Below are 20,662 nucleotides of genomic sequence, written 5' to 3' on the forward strand. Positions count from 1 at the left end.
GTTTACTTAGCATTTTGCTCATTCGCAATTCTTCAACTCGAGAAAACAAAATTGTATTTGTGAAAAACGAGTTAATACCTAACAGCTGTTATCTGATCTGATCTTTTATGAATATTTTTGCGAAATGCACTGTGATCAAATTTCAACGCAACATGAAATTTCCTATCCAATACTTCTTTAACGCAGCACAGCGAGGTCATCAAGTGCAAATAATATCGAACGTCATTTCAAAGTAAAGTACACAGATAGATGAGTATTTGCGAGAAAGTTTGAATACTCAATTTCTCAACAACCACTGCAGATATTGGGATGAAATTTTGACTATGATATTCAACTTAGAAAGCCTTACATGGATTATTCCAAACGTTTGTTTCTTTTGTTTACGCTTCTTGGACAAAAGTGAAAGTTTATGGTCGAAAATACCGTTTCAATGAAGAAAACTATTTTGCCTTTTCGTTTTGCTAAACGAAATATGTACAGTTGAATAGGGAATTGTTTTCTAAAGAATGTGGTGTATAACACTTTGTATGTATGTGAATCATTTCGATCGAACACGTAGAAAGTTAAACGCAACATTGATATTTTTCTTTATATCGGCATCGAGTTAAAATTCATGACGTGCAGTAGATCTACGTCATTTCGCTTCATGTAAACAACCTTGAGTAAAATATTGTACATATATTGTTTAAGTTAAATATCTCCGGAACGATTCATGGCATCAATATCAAATTTCAAGTACAATACCCAGCTTATTGTTCGCTACAACTTTTCTAGTTATTTTTGTTCCAACATACATGCTTATTTGATTGAAATCACTTTGAAAACGTTCGCAACAAGAAAACTTTTCTATCTTATCGCTTTGTAAAACAAAACTGATATGAACTCGAAGAGCATGTAATTCCACATATTTTGATATGACATGCTTGTATGTTTATTGTATCGCTTGATCAAGACTGGCCGAAAACCATTTTTCCTATAATCACGAATTCACTTTTTAAAGCACGAAACATGTACTGTAGATCTACAGCTCTCGAACGTCATTTTTATCAATGTAAACAAGCGAGGGAAAAGTTTCAGTTACATCGGTTAAACTCAATTTGCTCGATAACGTCTCATGATATTTAGATGATTTTTTCACCATAATATGTAATCCTATGATTGCTACAATTTTTGTCTCGCCTATTTTTTTCTCACACGACTCATTGTATCAGATATTCAACTTTGAAAAATTCGCTAACAAGAAAACTTTTTTGTGTAAAGAGCATTTATCTTTATTTTGGTATGATTCTGTAGGAAATTCAATTCCACGCATTTTGATATAATACACTTAACTATATATCATAACACAACAATAAAACAGTCCGTTAACGATTTTGCCCTAAACGCATTTCTGTCTTTAACTTTACATTTTGACTCAACGTCGAAAACTCTCTGCGAATAGAACAGTGATTTCGTACAAAGTTTAACTTCGCGTTTCTTCCCAACCACTTGAGATAACAACATGCGATTTTTATCATCTTGTTCAGTGCGACATTAGCTATAATGTATACGCTGATATTTTTCCCTATCAATTACGCATGGTGTGAAAATTACAGATGTTTTATTTGAAAACGGGTCGGTGAAAAGAAAACTTTTTTGTACTCATTGATATTGAGGTGATTTGAACATCTGCTTGTACAGAATTTAATTTTGCACATTTTGATACCACACACTTGATAGTGTGTTGAAAAATGGCTTCAATATTGACAGAAAACCATTTTGCTTTAAACCCGCCTTTGACAAATTCTTCATAAAAATACAACGTCATCTCATTGAATCTGTAGATCTACAGCGAAATGCATTCTATGAAAAAGTTAAGGTCGTGTTTCTCTTCAATCATTTGACCGATCTGCAAAAGATTTTCGCAATCATATGAAACATATTAATAGCAACAAGTTTTGTGGGGATCATTTTATGTTAACATATTCGCATATAGAAGAAATTCTTAGCTTTTGGCATTAAATCACTTCGCTAACGAGAAAAAAATTCCCATTTTAGACAAGTACATAGCAATTGATACCATTCGATAGGGAATTCTGTTCTGCACATTTTGATATATGATACTCCACAAAAGGTCTAATAAAAAGGAAACTGCTGAGAGAAAACGCATTCGTACTTATCGAAATTTTTAACTTTTCAGTAGAGTTATACCGAACGTCGTTAGATAGCGAATTGTTTATAAAACTGTGTTTGTATCGAAGCGGTTTATGTTAACTGCCTCAATAACGCGTGAACGCATTTCGATGAAATTTTTACTACCATAACCAGCTAATAGAGAGGAACAATAAGAGTTTAAATATTTTGCTAGTAGATAAGTGGATATAAGTCAAAATTTCTGTTTATTGGCCAAACTTGGATTGTTATGAAGAAAAAAGTAAATCGTTCACGATAGTACAATATTTGTTTTGTACCAGTCGATAAGGAATTCGTTTCTGTGCATTTTGGTATAATATACTTGATACTTCTGTGAAACGCTGCAATAATACGGGCAGAAAACCATATACAAACAAACACACATTTCATGAATCGCAAAGCATTTGACCCGTCCTTCTTAGTGCAAATTCATGACGTCATTTCAATAAATCTCATCCTACAAACTAAAAGGGGAGATTACATATCGATGATAGATAATTGTGTTTCTTTGACAGTGGTTTAAATGTAATATCTCTTGAACCCGTTGTCCTATTTAAATAAAATTTTCACCAGATTAACAGAAATTTCGATGCGCTAATACTGATACTATTTGCTCATACACAATCGAATGCGCGAGTTATGATATTTTGATTTTAACTCAAATTTTCTTGATATTTCAAAGTAACACGAACAATTGTGCAGATAACCATAATATTTGTATGATTGTGTCGGCGCTATTATGCTGAACATTTTGATATATGTGGTTGGATATTTGTTTACTATATCTTCGTTGTATTTGTACTAAACTCACAATACAGAGTTGAAAAAATCACAACGCGATAGTCGCTCTTTAATAGAAATCACAGGTGGAAGTAACGTACCCAGGATAGTATTTTTTTTTTTTTTTTTTTTTGGAGCCCAATATATTCAAATAAATATATAAAATCATGTTTAATGAGAAAAAAATGACAAAGAGCCATGAAAAAAAAATCCCCACCCTCTGATGTTGGAATCATAACAAGGTCATTAACTAGAATTTATCATAGACCTGTCTTCGCTGGCCGCAAAAATGTCAAAAGTAGCTTTAATCAAAAGCATCCATTGATCCTCCTATGGGCAATTGGACAACCTTTCAAAAAAAGTTAACTTCAAAAATATCTGTCCAGCCGTTAACTCACAGTCGGTCAAAAAACGAGCAATATTTCGAGTCCGTTGGTCAACCCGAATAAATCTTCTACAGACTTTCAAACAATATTTTTGAGTTTTTGCCCCTTAATCGATAGCTCGCGTCCTATTCCTTTGAAACAACGAAGCGTGTCAAATAATGCATGCATGTGCAACCACTTACCCCTAAAAACTAATTCCAAAATGTGATATTTTCTTTGCAACAACTGTTTTAACTCTAAATTTGATTTACTTGAAAACGAAAGAAGCCATCGCTCTTGAACCCGGCTTAGCAGTGAATTACACTGACAGAGCCAGGCACATAAATATCCAATCAACAACAACAACGATGTTTTAATAAATGTGAATAAATGGAAATAACTTATCATTCTGATTGTATTGGAATAAGTTTTTAGGGGTGTGTGGTTGCATATGCATGCATTATTTGACACGCTTCGTTGTTTCAAAGGAATAGGACGGGAGCTATCGATTAAGGGGCAAAAACTAAAAAATATTGTTTGAAAGTCTGTAGAAGATTTATTCGTGTTGACAAACGGACTCGAAATATTGCTCGATTTTCGACCGACTGTGAGTTAACGGCTGGACAGATATTTTTGAAGTTAACTTTTTTTGAAAGGTTGTCCAATTGCCCATAGTAGGATCAAGGGATGCTTTGGATTAAAGCTATTTTTGACATTTTTGCGGCCCGCGAAGACAGGTCTATAATAAAGTCTAGTTAATGACCTTGTTATGATTCCAATATCAGATGGTGGGGATTTTTTTTTCATGGCTCTTTGTCAATTTTTTCTCATTAAACATGATTTTATATATTAATTTGAATATATTGGGCTCCTAAAAAATATATATATGAAAAATACTATCCTGGGTACGTTACTTCCACCTGTGATAGAAATCATATCGAGCTGCTTTCGCCATACGAACGTCATGTAAACAATTGAGTTCTCGGAATTGAAAATAAATATTGAATTGTTCAGGCATGAAGAAAACTAAATGGGTATAAGGGAATATTTTGTGCTGGAGTTAAATGTACAGTAATAAATATTTTGATGGATTACTAACATAAATGATATGATCTAGGATTATTTCAGAATGATAGGTAAGTATGTTTGACTGGATTTTTTATATACTCGCATTTTGTCGTTTTTACATTTACTATCAAAATCTGCGTTGGATACGCCTCATAACAAGATTTGAGACTAGAAGACCATGGATTTGCTTTAAATCGAAGGAAATACTGGATGGATTGGACGGACTCATGCTTATCAATTTTTATGCCCATTCAATCTGTGAATATTTCGGCATGTATGGTCATGAAAAAATATCATCACAAAGTCAATATTGATAGGATTTTTGTATGGTAAGTATGATTTTTAGATTTCTCATCAAATACACATTCAATCGTAAACTCAAATCATGAAGTATAAACATTTTCAATGTGCTTTTTTGTCATTCTTGGTTTTGTCGTTGAAGAGATCGGACGTGATTTTCGAAGCTCTCGACGTCGTGACCTCATTATAATTTGAACTCCGCGCGCAAAGAACGCTCAGTTGCGAGTTGGACATTGACCGTTACGGACATGTTTTACTTGGTACTCGGGTTATTTAATGACTGGTGGACTGCAGTGTTGGGGTATTGTTATCACGGTGCCTATACCACGTGACTTTTTAAGATCTGTGTGGGGAGTAAAATATCAACAAAAGCGCGACGAAGGTAAGATTATTAAGGATAACTTTTTTAATATGACACCATTTTTAATGGGATAAAGTGGAGAGCCCGCTCATTCATAAGAGTTTTCTATAGGTATCATGACTTTATAAAACAAATAAGTATTTTTTTAGTAAAGTGCAACCGCGCGTTTGAACGGTTAGAAAAGGGTAGGATCAGTGTTGGGACATTATTTTTTTTTGACACAAAAACATCACCTCTGGTGAAATTAAAAAAATAAATTTTATGGGCGGAGCTTACACTATATCATTTTGCATCCATTTTCAGGTTTCTGTTATTTATTTACGAAACAAAATACAAGAAAAATATTCTTACAATAATATGATCTGTGTGGAATACGTTTTTCAACGGATCTGTGTGTTATACTGTTTTTAAGTTTTTCAATTCTATTCAGTTGTTTAAAAAAAATGCTTGTCAACAATGTATTTGAAACGGGATTTTTAAATGCGATAGCATGTAAAACACATAATGGCTATACACTACGCTTGCATCGCTTGTTGAACTAATACATAATTGTGATATACAGGCATGCTATACAATCCATATTACAATATTAAAATCTGACGCGGGAGCATCTTAAATCGATGACAAGCCCATGCTTACCTTAAATAAGTGTACACTTAATGTTATTGTATTAAATTCCATTTTTATTTTGGCGCCAAACACTACTGTCAGGTGGAGTAATGTATCGTATATTATTTTTAATATTTTATTTGCTTTAAGGTATGGCTCAATGCTCCGAATGCGGAAAAATGTCGAAGACCAGAGCTGGATTATTGCGCCACATTAGGGGACACGCTAACTCTGGAAACTATAACTGCTGTGTGAAAGCATTTCTGGTAAGATTAAATACCTTAAAAATTGTTACATTTTTATACAATTATACTAACATCCAGATGAACGACGGATTTTCTTGAAACAACACAAATATACAATATATCTCATCTCTCAGGTTATCATATATTTTGAAATATATCAATACTCGTCAAATCGTTTGTAATTTAAAACTAACGAACGCGTGTCCTCAGATACTAACATTTTTGAAATAGCGTGTTTACGCATTGAAATGTCACGTGAATAAAATATGTTTTTTTTCTCAGGATGCCTACAATCTTAGAAGGCTTCAAAGAACAAAGGACCCCAATGTCACGTGTGTGTTCAGTGCGGCAGGAGCTTTGCGGACAAATACCTACTCGTGGCTAGAGAGGAAAGTGCAAAAAAGAGGGATTGGTGAAATGTTACCAGTGTGGGTTGCCAGTTAGGAGTGATAATGACCTCAGAGAGCACGTCAAGACCCTCATGCATGACAAGTGTCACAGGTGTGAGGAGTGTTTCAAAACGTACAAACGCAAAACAAACCTTTCTCGACACGTGAGGACTTCACATAAATCCGTGAATACTTATTAAAAATCATAATAGTTTACAGTTTGTCTGTGTAACTACATGATCGTTTTACGTTATTTTATTCGTTGTTTTACTTTTACTTTACTTTTCAAAACGATTCTAAAGTTATCCGAATTTGATTAATTTTTAGGTTTCGTTTACTAATAGTTCGTTTTTGTGTTTGAAATCATTCTCAAATAATTGTGCAATAATTTGGATTTACGTTATTCATTAATATATCGCATCTGTGATTTGTATTATCGAATCTGTGATTCTTTTTTAATTATAACTCGATTAAAGTTTTGCGATGTTTTTTCGTTGGTTTCAATTTTAAATACCGCTGTCACGAGCTAGTTCGATAATCATAAGCAGGTTTCTAATACTAGGGATTTTCACGATTGCTTTACATAATTAACTGCCTGCTTATATGCTGTGATATTTTGTCTGTCCATTTATGTGAAGTGTTTAACGGTATTTTTGTATCGGGCTTTTTTCCCGATAAATGGACTGAAGGGGTTGTAATCCCTTTGCATAAAAAAGTCGCTGTTAATGACGTAAACAACTATAGAGGGATTACCTTAGTAAGCTGCTTTTCCAAATTATTTACCACTATTTTAAATAAACGCATTGAAACATTTTGCAATGAAAACACTATTATTTCGGATGCGCACTTCGGATTCAGGAAAGGTTATTCAACTGTTGATGCTATTTTTATACTGATGTCTATTGTTCAAAATTATTTAAATGAAAATAAACGTTTGTATGTTATATACGTCGATATGTTAAAATGTTTTGTTAGTATATACCGCAATGCATTATGGTGGAAAATGTTTAAGTCTGGTCGTCAAGGCAAATTACTTAGAATAGTGAAAGATATGTATGCAAATGTTAAGTCACGTGTCAAATCATGTTCATCCTATTCAGATTATTTTAGTTATGCTGTTAGGCTGAGGCAAGGGGAGGTAATGTTACCGATTTTGTTTTCTTAATTTGTTGAAGATCTAGAACGTTACCTACAAGATAACATTAACTCTAGTTTGAATATAGATGATATTGTGTTGATTTTACTACTATTTGCTGATGACATGGCTATTTTAGGCAAGTCACCTGCTGAAGTTCAAACACATTTAGATAACTTATACTTATATTGAAATTCTTGGGGGTTAAATGTGAACACTGCAAAAACAAAAATAATGGTATTTCGGAAGAGAGGTGGATTAAAAGAAAACGAAAAATGGGTATATAATGGTAATGTTATTGAAGGTGTTGATAACTTTAACTATTTAGGCACAGTTTTGAATTATACTGGAAGTTTTAAACTAAACCAGGAGCATTTGGTTGGTAAAGCCCTTAAGGCCATGAATACATTATTGTATAAATGCAATGAATTTGACATAAAACCAAAAATATTTTGCCAGTTATTTGACTCTTTTGTGGATTCTATATTAAATTATGCTTCAGAAGTATGGGCTTTCACAAAGTCCGATGATTTAGAACGTATACATTTGAAATTTTGCAAACGCTTGCGGCAAGTACAAGTGAAAATAAATACATGTAATGTTGCTGTTTATGGAGAATTGGTTAGATATCCATTGTATGTAAACAGGTTTGTTAAGATTATTAAATAATGGTTTAAAGTTCTTAACAATGATAATATCATAATGCACACTGTGTACAAACAAGCCTTGAACATTGTGTCACACCGGTCTTACTGACAATAACGTAGTGACGTCACCATCTATATATAGAATGAGCCTTGAGCGACTGTAATAAAGGTTTTACAAACTTGGTCTCAAATGTCAAGAACGTGTTAAATAATTTTGGATTTGGTTATGTTTTTGAAAATCCAAACTTTGTACATGTTAATATTTTTATTAGCGGGTTCAAATGTAGACTTGTTGACAATTTTAAACAAGAATGGTACGGTAAAATTAATAATAGTACTGTATAAGATAATTGTAAAGTTTTTAAAAACTGTCTGGAATATGAAACATATTTAGATTTACTACCTAGACGACTGCGACTATTTTTTGTAAGATTAAGAGTCTCTGCACATCCTTTTAGACTCCAAACTGGGAGATACGTCCAAAATAACATACCACGAAATGAACGTTATTGTTTATGTTGTAATGACTTGGATTTGGAAGATGAATACCATTGTATATGTATATGCCGATGTTACACTGATCTTAGGAAAAAATATATAAGCCGTAAATTTTATATAAACCCATCTGTATATAAATTCCACCAGTTATTAGTTTCATGTGACAAATCAGTTATTTCAAATGTATGTAAATATTTGAAGGAAGCTCTTGCTATAAGAAATACAATTCTAAATAATGTTCTTTAAACAAATTCATTACCGCTTTGGAATTTACGTATTCTTGCAATTGATTGTGTTTCTTTATTTTTGTATTCGCAAATGACCATTTATGTTATGTTAAGTTTAAAAAAAAATCATTACCGCTTTGATGGAATATACGTATCCTTGCAATTGATTGTGTTTATTTATAAAGACCGTTTGATGGAATGTACGTATTTTGCAATTGATAGTGTTTATTTACATTTGTATTCGTAAATGACTATTTATGTTATGTTATGTTTAAAAATAAATTTCATTACCGCTTTGATGGAATTAAGTATTCTTGTAATTGATTGTGTTTATTTATATTTGTATTCTTTAATGACCATTTATGTTATGTTATGTAATGTAATATTGTTAACCTATTTACGTGACAGAAATCAATGTATATATTTGTGTATGAAGACGATATACTTATGTATAAGTCTTAATAAACTGTCTGTCTGTCTGTCTGTCTGTCTGTCTGTCTGTCTGTCTGTCTGTCTGTCTGTCTGTCTGTCTGTCTGTCTGTCTGTCTGTCTGTCTGTCTGTCTGTCTGTCTGTCTGTCTTATAATTATTGTAGACAGTGGTAATTGACAGTAAACAATGTATGCAATGTAGTTGTGTATACAATACAATACTCCTTAATTCAAAATACGTCTTGACATTCTTCACAGCTGCATCCATCCACAACACAAGAGGAGAATCGTACATATATAATCATTAAATATAATATTTATTCAGTTACTTTTTATATTCTCTTCAAAATAATTAACGCTCAAGATAAGCATACACTTGTTACACTGAATACAACGACATAATTTATAACATGACATTATCACCAACACATGGCGAATGATTGTCAATATCTATACTATGTAATAAACTAATGCAACAATATGAATTCCATATATGAAATAACACACACAAACACACACATATATATATGTTTCTACTATGACCAGTATTTTGTTTTTAATAAACATACCGTTTACCTTAAACTTTAAATAAAAACAGAATGACAGGCCAATTCGTCTGGTGGATTCTGTTTTATCAGTTTGTATTCCACATTTGTTTTTAAAACATACGTATTACTCAGGAAAGAACATGCCTTTGCTTTTTGTCAATCTGTGTAATATTTGACACAATTTTTATTGCAGAATTTGTGTCAGAATTAAAATGTCCATTGTGTTCGTGTATCCCGCATTCTTATTGTTGGCAACAGTTTGCTATCGTTTCGTCTCGCCCGCTCCCACCTTACTCCTAGTGTCCCCTTCTGTATAGCATTCCAGTCTCGTGAAACTGTTTCCTCTATTTTTTCTTCCCTTAACACTTGTCCGCTCACTAGTGCCAAATAGGTGATTACTGAAATGAATGAATTTTAAATAATAATAATATATCTACTACAACTACTATTACTACTGCTACTACTAGTAGTAATAGTTGTAGAAGTAGTAGTAGTAGTAGTAGTAGTAGTAGTAGAAGTAGTAGTAGTAGTAGTAGTAGTAGTAGTAGTAGTAGTAGTAGTAGTAGTAGTAGTAGTAGTAGAAGAAGTAGTAGTAGCAGCAGTATTAGTAGTAGCAGAAGTAGTATTAATAGTAGTAGTAGTAGTACTTGTTGTATTGAAAGAATTGACATTAATTAAAAAATATATATATTGTCGTTATTATCTCAATTTATCCGTAAATTGTAGAAACACGGATACCACACAGATCCTTCTAAACACGTATACCACACAGATCATATTACTGTTAGAATATTTTTCTTGATTTTGTTTTCATAAATATATGAAAGAAACCCGAAAAAGAATGCAAAATGATATAGTGTAAGCTCCGCCCATAACGTTTATTGCTTTTTTTCACGAGAGGTGATGTTTCTGTGTCATAATAAAATAATTTCCCCACATTGATCCTACCTTTTTCTAACCGTTCAAACGCGCGGTTGCACTTTACTGAAAAAATATTCATTTGCTTTACAAAATCATGATACCTATAGAAAACTCTCATGAATGAGCGGGCTCTCCACTTTATTCCATTGAAAATGATGACATATTAAAAAAGTTATCCTTAAAAATCTTACCTTTGTCGTGATTTTGTTGGCATTTAACTCCCCACACAGATCTTAAAAAGTCACGTGGTATAGGCACCGTGGTTATGAGATTACGACTTCACTTTGACTTGTGTTGTGAAATGAATTCATACTCTCATGCGATGTTAACTTTTGAAGGTTACAGTTTGTAAGTATTGACTGACAACGATTTTTGTGTACGTTATATATGAAATGTTTGACTTACATTAATTTTTTTGAACGACTTGACTTCACTTTAAGTCTTTACATCGGACTGATCGGACGTGTTTTTTTAGCTATGACTTTGACTGTTGTGGATAATTAAATTAATGTTGTGGGGTCAAGTGATTGACTGTCAGTTGAGGTTCAGATGTCGAGCTGTGCGGACGTGTTCATTGGAGCTGCTGTCTACAAAAACGTGAGTACAAACTTTTTTCGTTTTACTGTTTACATGTTTCGCGATAGATTGAAGTGGAGTTGTGTGATGATGTATGATGGTTTTTAAAGCGGCGTGTTGTACTTGTATAGAAGTGTAATGCGTTGGGTAAATTGATCAGTACCGATATAGTGTTGATATGTTGTGATGAGAGATGATGGTGGAACAGAATATTCACTGAGCTACTTTGGGACAACGAACAGATGATGGAAAAAATGATTGCAAAAATATTAAATGAAAATGTATTGAATCGCTTTTGTTGATATGTATGATATTGCTTAAATTGTATTTGCATGCTGTAACATTTCTATTTCATTTCAGTGGGCTGTGGTGAGTATTGTAGTATAAATTTGTTTCAATAAATCATGATGAATGAAAACTGATTTCGATTTGTTTTGTACAGTTTTACTTGTATAGAAGTGTAATGCGTTGGGTAGAAGTTACTCAGTACTGATATAGTGTCGATATGTTGTGATGAGCGATGATGGTGTATGATGGTGGAACAGAATATTAACTGAGCTACTTTGGGGAAACGAACATATGATTGAAAAATGATTGCAAACATAGTAGATGAATGATATGATATTGTTTAACTTGTATTTGCATGCTGTAACCATTTCTATTTCATTTCAGTGGGCTGTGGTGAGTATTGTAGGATGAATTTGTTTCAATAAATCATGATGAACTAAAACTGATTTCGATTCGTTTTGTACAATTTTAGGGATTATCACTCTATTATCTATAACAACTAGTCGGTTGGTGTTCATGAGTGTGAGCCTAATACAGCAATGTTTGAGTAGTACAAAAATGTTTTCGCTTTTGTGGTCGCCAGCTGTCCGTGATATGTAAAGTGAAAAATACACAGAGCTATGAAGCATACAAATGTTTCGAAATTTTATCAATGATTGTATACTATGCATATTTTGATTTAGTTCATTTCAGATATGACATGAGATGAAGACCTGACATTTGAACAGAGCTGGTAAACGAAAAGGTAAGTTTGTTTCATTTCACTATGAACACTTGTATTTTGACAGAAGAAGAGATAAAGTGAGTTACTTCATCATCATGGTTTCATTTAGTGTATAACACATGAACAGGGGGAAACCTATTTTTTGCTAGCTTTTCATGTACGCTATATTGGATGATGAGTATGTCAGTAACTCATAATCGTAAGGCCAGTATAGTATGGAACATGAATGCTTTGTTCAGATTTTCAGATGTTTGCTGGCAGTTCAAGTCTGGCAACTGGAGTGAACAGTCGTGTTTTCTGGAGCTAATTCATTGCTGGAAGGTAAGTAACTATGTTTGTTTTGAATTGCATGTTTTCATATGTTTCAGACTTTCAAACAGAGATGTCATGATGACTGGAGTTGAGGACAGGGCTGTGAAAAAGTGAAAGGTAAGTACTTTTGACTGAATGTTTATTCTATGCATGATTTGCTTTAATACATTTCAGGAGTGCTTATGCATTGATAATTTGACAGTTGGAGTGAACAGTGGAGCCAAGCAGTCTTGATTTTGGAGCTACTCAACAAGCCTTGAAGGTAAATTTAGAATTACTCAATGTTAGTGAATTATTTAAAAAAAATATGATGTCAGTGAAGTACTGTCAGTTGCTTTTGGACAGTCGAACAGAACAGACGTGGTTGTGAGAGCTATCATATCTGTTGTGTTAAACTGTTGTTATGATATGTTATGTTTGTTTGTTTCTGTTGTACTATTTTTCAGATGCTTTTGGCAGCGATGGGTTTTCAAGCTGACCTGAACAGAAAAGCAATCATATGGTGAGTACAAAATAGTTGTACATGGTATGTTTTATGCATGCTTCTATGTTTCAGGTGTACTTGCAGTTAGAAACGAAGACGATTCAAGAAGAGGACTATAGGTCAGACAGTGGATGGAACATACAAAGGGTCAGTTGATTTTTGTTTGATTTTCACCATGCATACTTTGCTTTGCTCTGTTTCAGATTTCATATGCAGAAATTAAACAGGATTTCAACTGATAAAACACAATTCAACAGAAGTTGAGGTTTTAATTTATTGATTTGAGTTGTACAATGTGTTCTTTACTTTGTTTCAGATTCGAGTCACTGGTTTACCCATGGAAAAAGATTTCCACCTCTGTGACTCAACTCGATAGAAGCAAGGTAAGTCGACCAAATTTTTGTTTTTATTGACTGCTGTAATGTGATGTTATGCTATTTTTCATGTGTGCTATGCAGAGATGGAGAATTCAATTTTAAGAAAGTTTAACTGCTGCAGCTTAGCTCTGCTCTGTGTTGATTTATGTTCAAAAACGTTTTACATGTATGTGTGTTTCAAGATGTTTTGTTTCAGTTGATGGCCAGATGGCAAGCAGTACAGACGTGTTTCTTCGAGCTGCAGAACAGTGAGTACAAACGTTTTATATTTATCAGTTGTTAACTCATAGAAGTCTATGTGAAAGATGATAGCAAGGGTAGAATTGCACAGTACTTATGTCTAGAATCATAATGCTGATGTGTGACGATTAACTGAAAAGGGTAAATGCTAGCCAGTACTAACACTTGAGCAACCGTGGGATGTCAAACGAACTGATGATGTAATATGATGGTGACCATTTACTGTGTGAAAAAAAGGTCGTTGTATCGAAATGCTTTTGTTGATTTTACCGTATATCATTTGATATTGGTTAACATTTGTTTGCATGCTGTTTACATTTCTATTTCATTTCAGTGAGCTGTGGTGAGTATTATAGAATAAATTTGTTTCAATAAAATATGATTAATAAAACTGATTTCGAGTCTTTTTAACAGTTTAAGGGATTATCACTCAATAACAACTCTGTCGGTTGGTGTTCATGAGTGTGAGCTTATTGTTTGAGTAATACAAAAATGTCTTTACTTTTGTGATCGCCAGTTGTCTGTGATTTAAAGTGGAAAAAACAGAGCTATGAAGCATACAATTGTTTCAATATTTTATCAATGATTGTGTGCTATGCATGTTTTGATTTAGTTCGTTTCAGATATGACATGACATGAAGATTTGACAGTCGAACAGAGCAGAGCAACGCAGAAAGGTGTGTTTCATTTTAGTATGAACACTTGTATTTTGTTTTTATATGGTATGTTTTGTGCATGCTTCTATGTTTCAGGTGTACTTGTAGTCAGCGACGAAGACGATTCAAGAAGAGGAACATTGTTGAGAAAGTGATTGGTACTTGCAAACAGGGTAAGAGAGACAATTGTGTTTGTTTGATTTTTACTATGCATACTTTGCTTTGCTCTGTTTCAGATTTCACATGCAGAAATGGTCTCCTAGCAGTCCCAACAGTGAATAAGGATTTCAACTGCTGTGAAACAACTCAACAGAAAGTAGGTAATCATTGAATGAATGCACTTGAGTTGTACAATTTGATGTGATGCTTTGCTTTGTTTCAGATTCAAGTTCCTTGTGTAGACAGAGGAATGTGTTTGAAGAAGGAATTCCACTACTGTGACTCAATTCTACATAAGCAAGGTAAGTAAAAACAAAATTTTGGTTTGATTTAACTCATGTGTCTTGCACTGCATGCTATTTTTCAGGTCTCTCATGCAGTGAGGGAAACGAAGAAGATTTCAAGAAAGAATCACTGCTGCAACTCAGGTTTATAAACAAGGTGTTAACTATGTTGTATACAAAATGTTTCTCTGTTTACTCTGTTTCAGGTTTCACTTGCAGAGTTGTTGCAGAGATGTTTTGACAGCTTGGGACAGAAAAGAAATTCAGCAGCTGTGTCTCGACTCTAGCCACGAGGTAAGTCGAAACAAATATACTGTTTTGTATGTTGTGTTGTTATACCCTTCTATGCTTCAGACTTACATTGCTGTGACTGTTCCACAGTGGGTCAAAAAAGAGACGAGTACAGGTTTTAAGAAGATAATTGGCTGTTAAAACTCTGCACAAAATATGAGGTAAGTGAACTACTCTGTTGGTTTGTTTTGTGCTTTGTTATGCTTAACTATTTTTCAGATTTTTTGTGACGTCATACGACCGACTTTCCCAGTTGTAATCTACATGCATAGGTCATTGGGTTTATAATGTTCCATTTTATTTATATTTTCTCTCTGATAGGCGTTTCTTGTTTGATTTAATTATTTTTAATTTGTTTAGCAGTCACATAAACAACCAAGCTATGTAATATGGAATTTTTACACCCATTATTGCTGCTTCTTCCTGTATTTGCGCGATGATTATCTGAGATATTAACTCTATGATTCTACATTCTCAAATCTTTTCTATAAAGAAGGAATGTAGTTGACAATTGTTAATAGTTTTATTTGATCGTACGTCAAAAAGTTGTAATTCTGTTACTCTTGTATCTTCAATGCAATTGAGTAATTAAAAAGTAATTAAATTGAATGCGTTTAATTCCCTTTTATTATTGTTTAATTTGAGTTACAATGCTATGACGTTAAATTTTATTTACACTTAAATGTATTATGAATATTGCTGGGCCAAGTGTGAGGTTGAGCGCTCTATAACCAGGTTTAAACCCCCAATGCTTTGCATTGACCGTTCCAAGGCGGTGACCCCAGCTTTATTCATATTTTGTGTTTATGTTGGTTTGTATTGTGCTGTATTGTGCTGTTTTGTACTGTTTGGGCAATCGGTCACTTGCCTTAAATAAAGGACCAACTAATTGTTTTTAATGAAAATTCAATACTGCTCCAGCAGCTGGAGTTTCACTTCTTTATATTGAGTGGTGGGTCGTTACAGAGCAGACTTTTGGACAACTGAGAAGTTGAGAAACAGAGAATAATTCAAGATCAGCTAGGTAAGTCTTGATTAATATGCAATGCTTAATGCATTTTTCATTTCAGTAACCTGTGGTAAGTACACTAACTTTCTATAATTTCATATTGAACTGTTTTGATGACTTGTATACTGCTATGCAAAATGTCTGTTTTTCATTTCAGTAGCTTGTTGTAAGTACACTAACTTTCTTTAATTTTCTTATTGAACTGTTTTGATGACTTGTATACTGTTATGCAATGCTTAATGTATTTTTCATTTCAGTATGGCTGTGGTAAGTACACTAACTTTCTATAATTTCATATTGAACGTTTTGTAACTTGTATACTGTTATGCAATGCTTAATGTTTTTTACATTTCAGAGTGGCTGTGGTAAGTACATTAACTTTCTTTAATTTTCATATTGAACTGTTTTGATGACTTGTATACTGTTATGCAATGCTTAATGTATTTTTCATTTCAGTATGGCTGTGGTAAGTACACTAACTTTCTATAATTTTATATTGAACGTTTTGTAACTTGTATACTGTTATGCAATGCTTAATTTTTTCTTAACTTCAGTGTGGCTGTGGTAAGTACACTAACTTTCTTTCATTTTCATATTGAACTGTTTTGATGACTTTTGTTCTGCTATGCTCTTTTCCATTTCAGCTGGGCCAGATGTAAGTACACTTCATTCATGTAAAAACTTAATATGATTGTTGTGCTATACAAAATGTGTTTTTTTTCAAGTTCAGGTCAGCGCTGGTAAGTAGATTGTGTTTCTTTATGTATAATTCTGTATACATATTGTTTTTTTCATCATATCATGTCTTTTATATTTAGGCTTTGTGTTAGTAAAAACAGATGTTAAAAAATCATTCTAAAACATGATACTTAAAATGTATTGTGCTATGCAAAATGTCTGTATGATTTCAGTTTCCAGAGGTGAGTACCAATACAGCTGAAAAGTTGGTTTAGTTAATGTTTTGGTTCACAGTTCTGTTTGTTATTTGGCAAAATTTACATGTATGCATTGAGTCTTGATTTCAGCTCGAGTTTGGACTGAAGAAGATTGCCAGCAGAAGGATTGGATACAAAATACAAAGTAAGTACTGAGTTTCTTACTAAAAGTTTTGAGTTGTATTCATTGTGTGTTAATATGCTATGATTGCTATTAATATGACTTTTGTATTTCAGCGAAGACAACATAGGTAAGTAGAATTGCTCGCTGTTTCAAGTTAACTGTTATAGTTCAACATTTGGTTCACAAATTTTAAGTTGTACAAACAAATTTAAAAGTTTCTTATCATGCTTTCGATTTCAATTCAGCTTTACTGTTAGACGAGTGTTCTCTACTACTAGACGAGTCAGGTTTACTACCAGGCGAGCAGTGACAACAAGGCGCCTTTGTGGAAACAACAAAACAAACAAGTGAGTATTAATTGAACAATTGATTGATATTGTTTTACTGTATGTTATACTAAAATGCAAAATTGTGCACATAAATTGTAAGTTGTACAAACACAGTGAAAGTTTCTTATCAGGCTTTCTATTTTGTTCAGCTCTACTGCTAGACGAGCAGTGACAGCAAGGCGCCTGAATAGACAACACAACACAAAAAAGTAAGTATCATTCAAACAGTTGGTAGAGTTGTGTGTTTTTCTTTAGAAGTTTGTGTTTACTATTTCATTTGATACATAGTATATTACACATGCATGTTTTTCTCATTTCAGACTGTTTACTCTTATCGTTTACATTTTAACACAATTTGCTTTTCTATTTTCAGTGCCAATTTGCAAACCTTGATGTGGACACCGAGTAGTCAATACATACGTGTGGCGTACAGCTGCGACAAAACCGTGGGTTCATCGCACCGATAACTCCAACATTGTCCCGTGTATGGAAATCAGTGCAACTTTGTGAATCCATGTAACTTTGTAAATCCATGTAACTTTGCGAATGTGTGTCGATCGAAAAATGTGAAACGAACTCGGTGTTGCAAGTGGCAAGTGTTGACAGTGTGCATGTTTATGTTTATGTTTTTACATGAAAAATAAAGGAGATTGTTTTATTGTGCTGGCCAGCAATATTGATGTATGTGTTTGTATTAACTATGTATTAACTATGCAATACCAAAATCAAACAAAAATAAAACAGTAACAGTCAATTAACTGAGTTAGGGCGGCCGAGGTGTTTAAGACTGCACAAGTGTGAAGCGCACTGATAGCACTTGGGGGTAAACGCCTCGGTATTTCGGTGCTAAAATGTTTTCACGGTGCTTATCTTGACGCACTGTTAGAACTACCAACCAGTTAATGATTGCTTGATATATAAAACAAATATTCAGTCTCTACTTTGGCACAAGAGACTCCAAGTACCAAATACCAACAATTTACAAGCAGACGCTTTTCAAAACTATGACCGCTGAGATTGATAGTCAGAAGCAGTCCTGCCCAGTTAGCTGTGTAGCGGATCTATGTGGAGTTGCAAGTATATACAAAATGAGGCGCTATAAAGCAACTTGTCCCCGTTATGACCGTCAAGTACTTTCGGCACTATCTGGGAATCCTTCCAACACCACATGTTGCGCTGTCGGAAGGGTGGTAGGCACGCGTGGTGACATGCCTGTGCTTTGCCATGCGACACCATGGTATTTTCGTATGGTGACACGAAATATCTAAATCTGGCTCTCTCAGAAACGCAGGCAGGCGTTGACCGAACCTGACCGATGACCGAGCAATAACATTTCTATTAAGTGCTACAATGCACAAAGTCTGCTAGGGCTGGGTGGGAAGGCGACTTCTCGTGATATACGCCGAGTGACACCACTAGCTTTCAATCGTACAAAGCAAAAAACCATATGGCCACAAACTATGCTACTCAATGTTGCGTTGAACACTCATTTCGCCTAACGAACTACGCGTGTTGAGACTAACATTGAGTGACTCGTAAACTTAAAGCAGTTACTCGCTTTTGACTGCATAAACATTTTGTACGACGATAGGTATAGCTTGTCTTTCAATGAGAAACATCAAAATAAACATTTATCAGTATTTAGGCTTCATATTTCGCTTTTAAAAAATACGAAAAAACACAATACACATAACGTTAAGTGATTATTTCTATTTGAGTTGATATGATGAAAAAAGTATATATATCGGTTTGAGCGACTTTCATGACATTCACCATATGGCCATTAACTTGCGTTATTCAATGAACATTCAAACAACTGCTTGGTTATTTGGACAGAAGTGTCGCTTCAACGCTGCCAAAACGTTTTAGGCTGTCGCTAGCTAGCTTGCATGTTTGGTTTGGTTGTGAGATGTAGTCGAGATTGGTGTGTAGCAATGTATAGTAAAGGTGTTGATGTTTCAAATCAGTAGGCACAAACACATGCTTTCAACGGGCAAATACGACTGAATTCGTGTCACGACAATTTTAAACGGGTTAAACATACGCTATAATATATCTCTATGTTAGCACCACAGATGAGGTTGTCGCTAGCTTGCGTTGTTGATTTGGTTGTGAGATGTAGTCATGATTGGTATGTAGCAATATATTGTAAAGTAGAAGACAATTTTCAGCAGCAGCTGGTCTGCAAACACTACAATGCGATTTTGCAGTTTGATACGAACGTGTTTTGTTCACGTGTAGTTGGTATGAAAATCTGTCGTGTCTGATAAATGTAACATATTTGGTAAAGTAACACAGTTGGAAGGAGATAACATGTCTAAGGTTGTGCTATGTTACAGCTCCACTAATAGATATTCGTCTTGCAAGATACTGGAACAGATGTCCACATGTTATTGTATATTATCTGATTTAGGATATTTTTTAGAAATTATGCAACAGAACATTTCTGCAAGATGTGAAAAATATCTATTTGAATGGGATTTCTGAGGTTTAGCCATCGTCGAAAGGCCAATGTTTCTTCATTAATGCATGACAAAAGTTAAGGCTATATTGTTTGCTAGTATGCCAGTCCGTATTGCAAATCGCAAGGTGGTAAAGCGGCTCTTTTCATAGCGCTGTGAAAAACGCTGAGTGACACCTCTTGATCATGTAGCTTGTATGAAACGTGTTTACAAAACCAAAGTAGTTCAAAGCAGAACGCTTTTCCTTTTTCGAGGGAGAAGAAATCTGGGTGCAAGTCCCGGTTCTGGTTAGAACACAAATACTCGTTGCTCAGAAGCATATTCATCATCCTATCCTTAACCATAATACCACTAGGCTCTATTTCGAGTAGCTTTGGAAAGGGAGTTAATTGCAGCTGCATGAGCGCTTTCACAAAATGTAAATGGTCGACCTTTACGGTTGCAAAATTGAAATATGATTTCAATGTTTTGAAGCATAATGTCTACCTCGGGACCAAATACACATAGGTTCGATTTCGACTTGCTATTTTATAGGTTATTAATTATTTGTACGCATTTAGAGATTTTTCAGTTTTATTGAAAAAGTACATGTTATATAATGGTGAATAAAATCAAAACAAGGCCGGTAATCCTATGTTTTTATTTCAGTTGTCATATAGTATTTGTATATATATATCTTATATATAAATTGTGGACAAAATCTATTAGATGGAAAAA

The 20,662-nt window shown here is 33.9% G+C and overlaps 1 long non-coding RNA gene across 1 annotated transcript; it reads left to right on the forward strand.

The window, feature by feature from the left end:
• The first annotated feature begins 15,037 nt into the window (after positions 1–15,037).
• LOC127863754 (uncharacterized) lies at positions 15,038–18,146 on the forward strand. Its single transcript, XR_008041161.1, has 3 exons — positions 15,038–17,501; positions 17,633–17,692; positions 17,857–18,146. It is a non-coding gene; the product is annotated as an uncharacterized LOC127863754 (long non-coding RNA).
• Positions 18,147–20,662: the final 2,516 nt, after the last annotated feature.

Source organism: Dreissena polymorpha, unplaced genomic scaffold (assembly GCF_020536995.1).
Source record: "Dreissena polymorpha isolate Duluth1 unplaced genomic scaffold, UMN_Dpol_1.0 chrUn033, whole genome shotgun sequence".
Taxonomy (NCBI): domain Eukaryota; kingdom Metazoa; phylum Mollusca; class Bivalvia; order Myida; family Dreissenidae; genus Dreissena; species Dreissena polymorpha.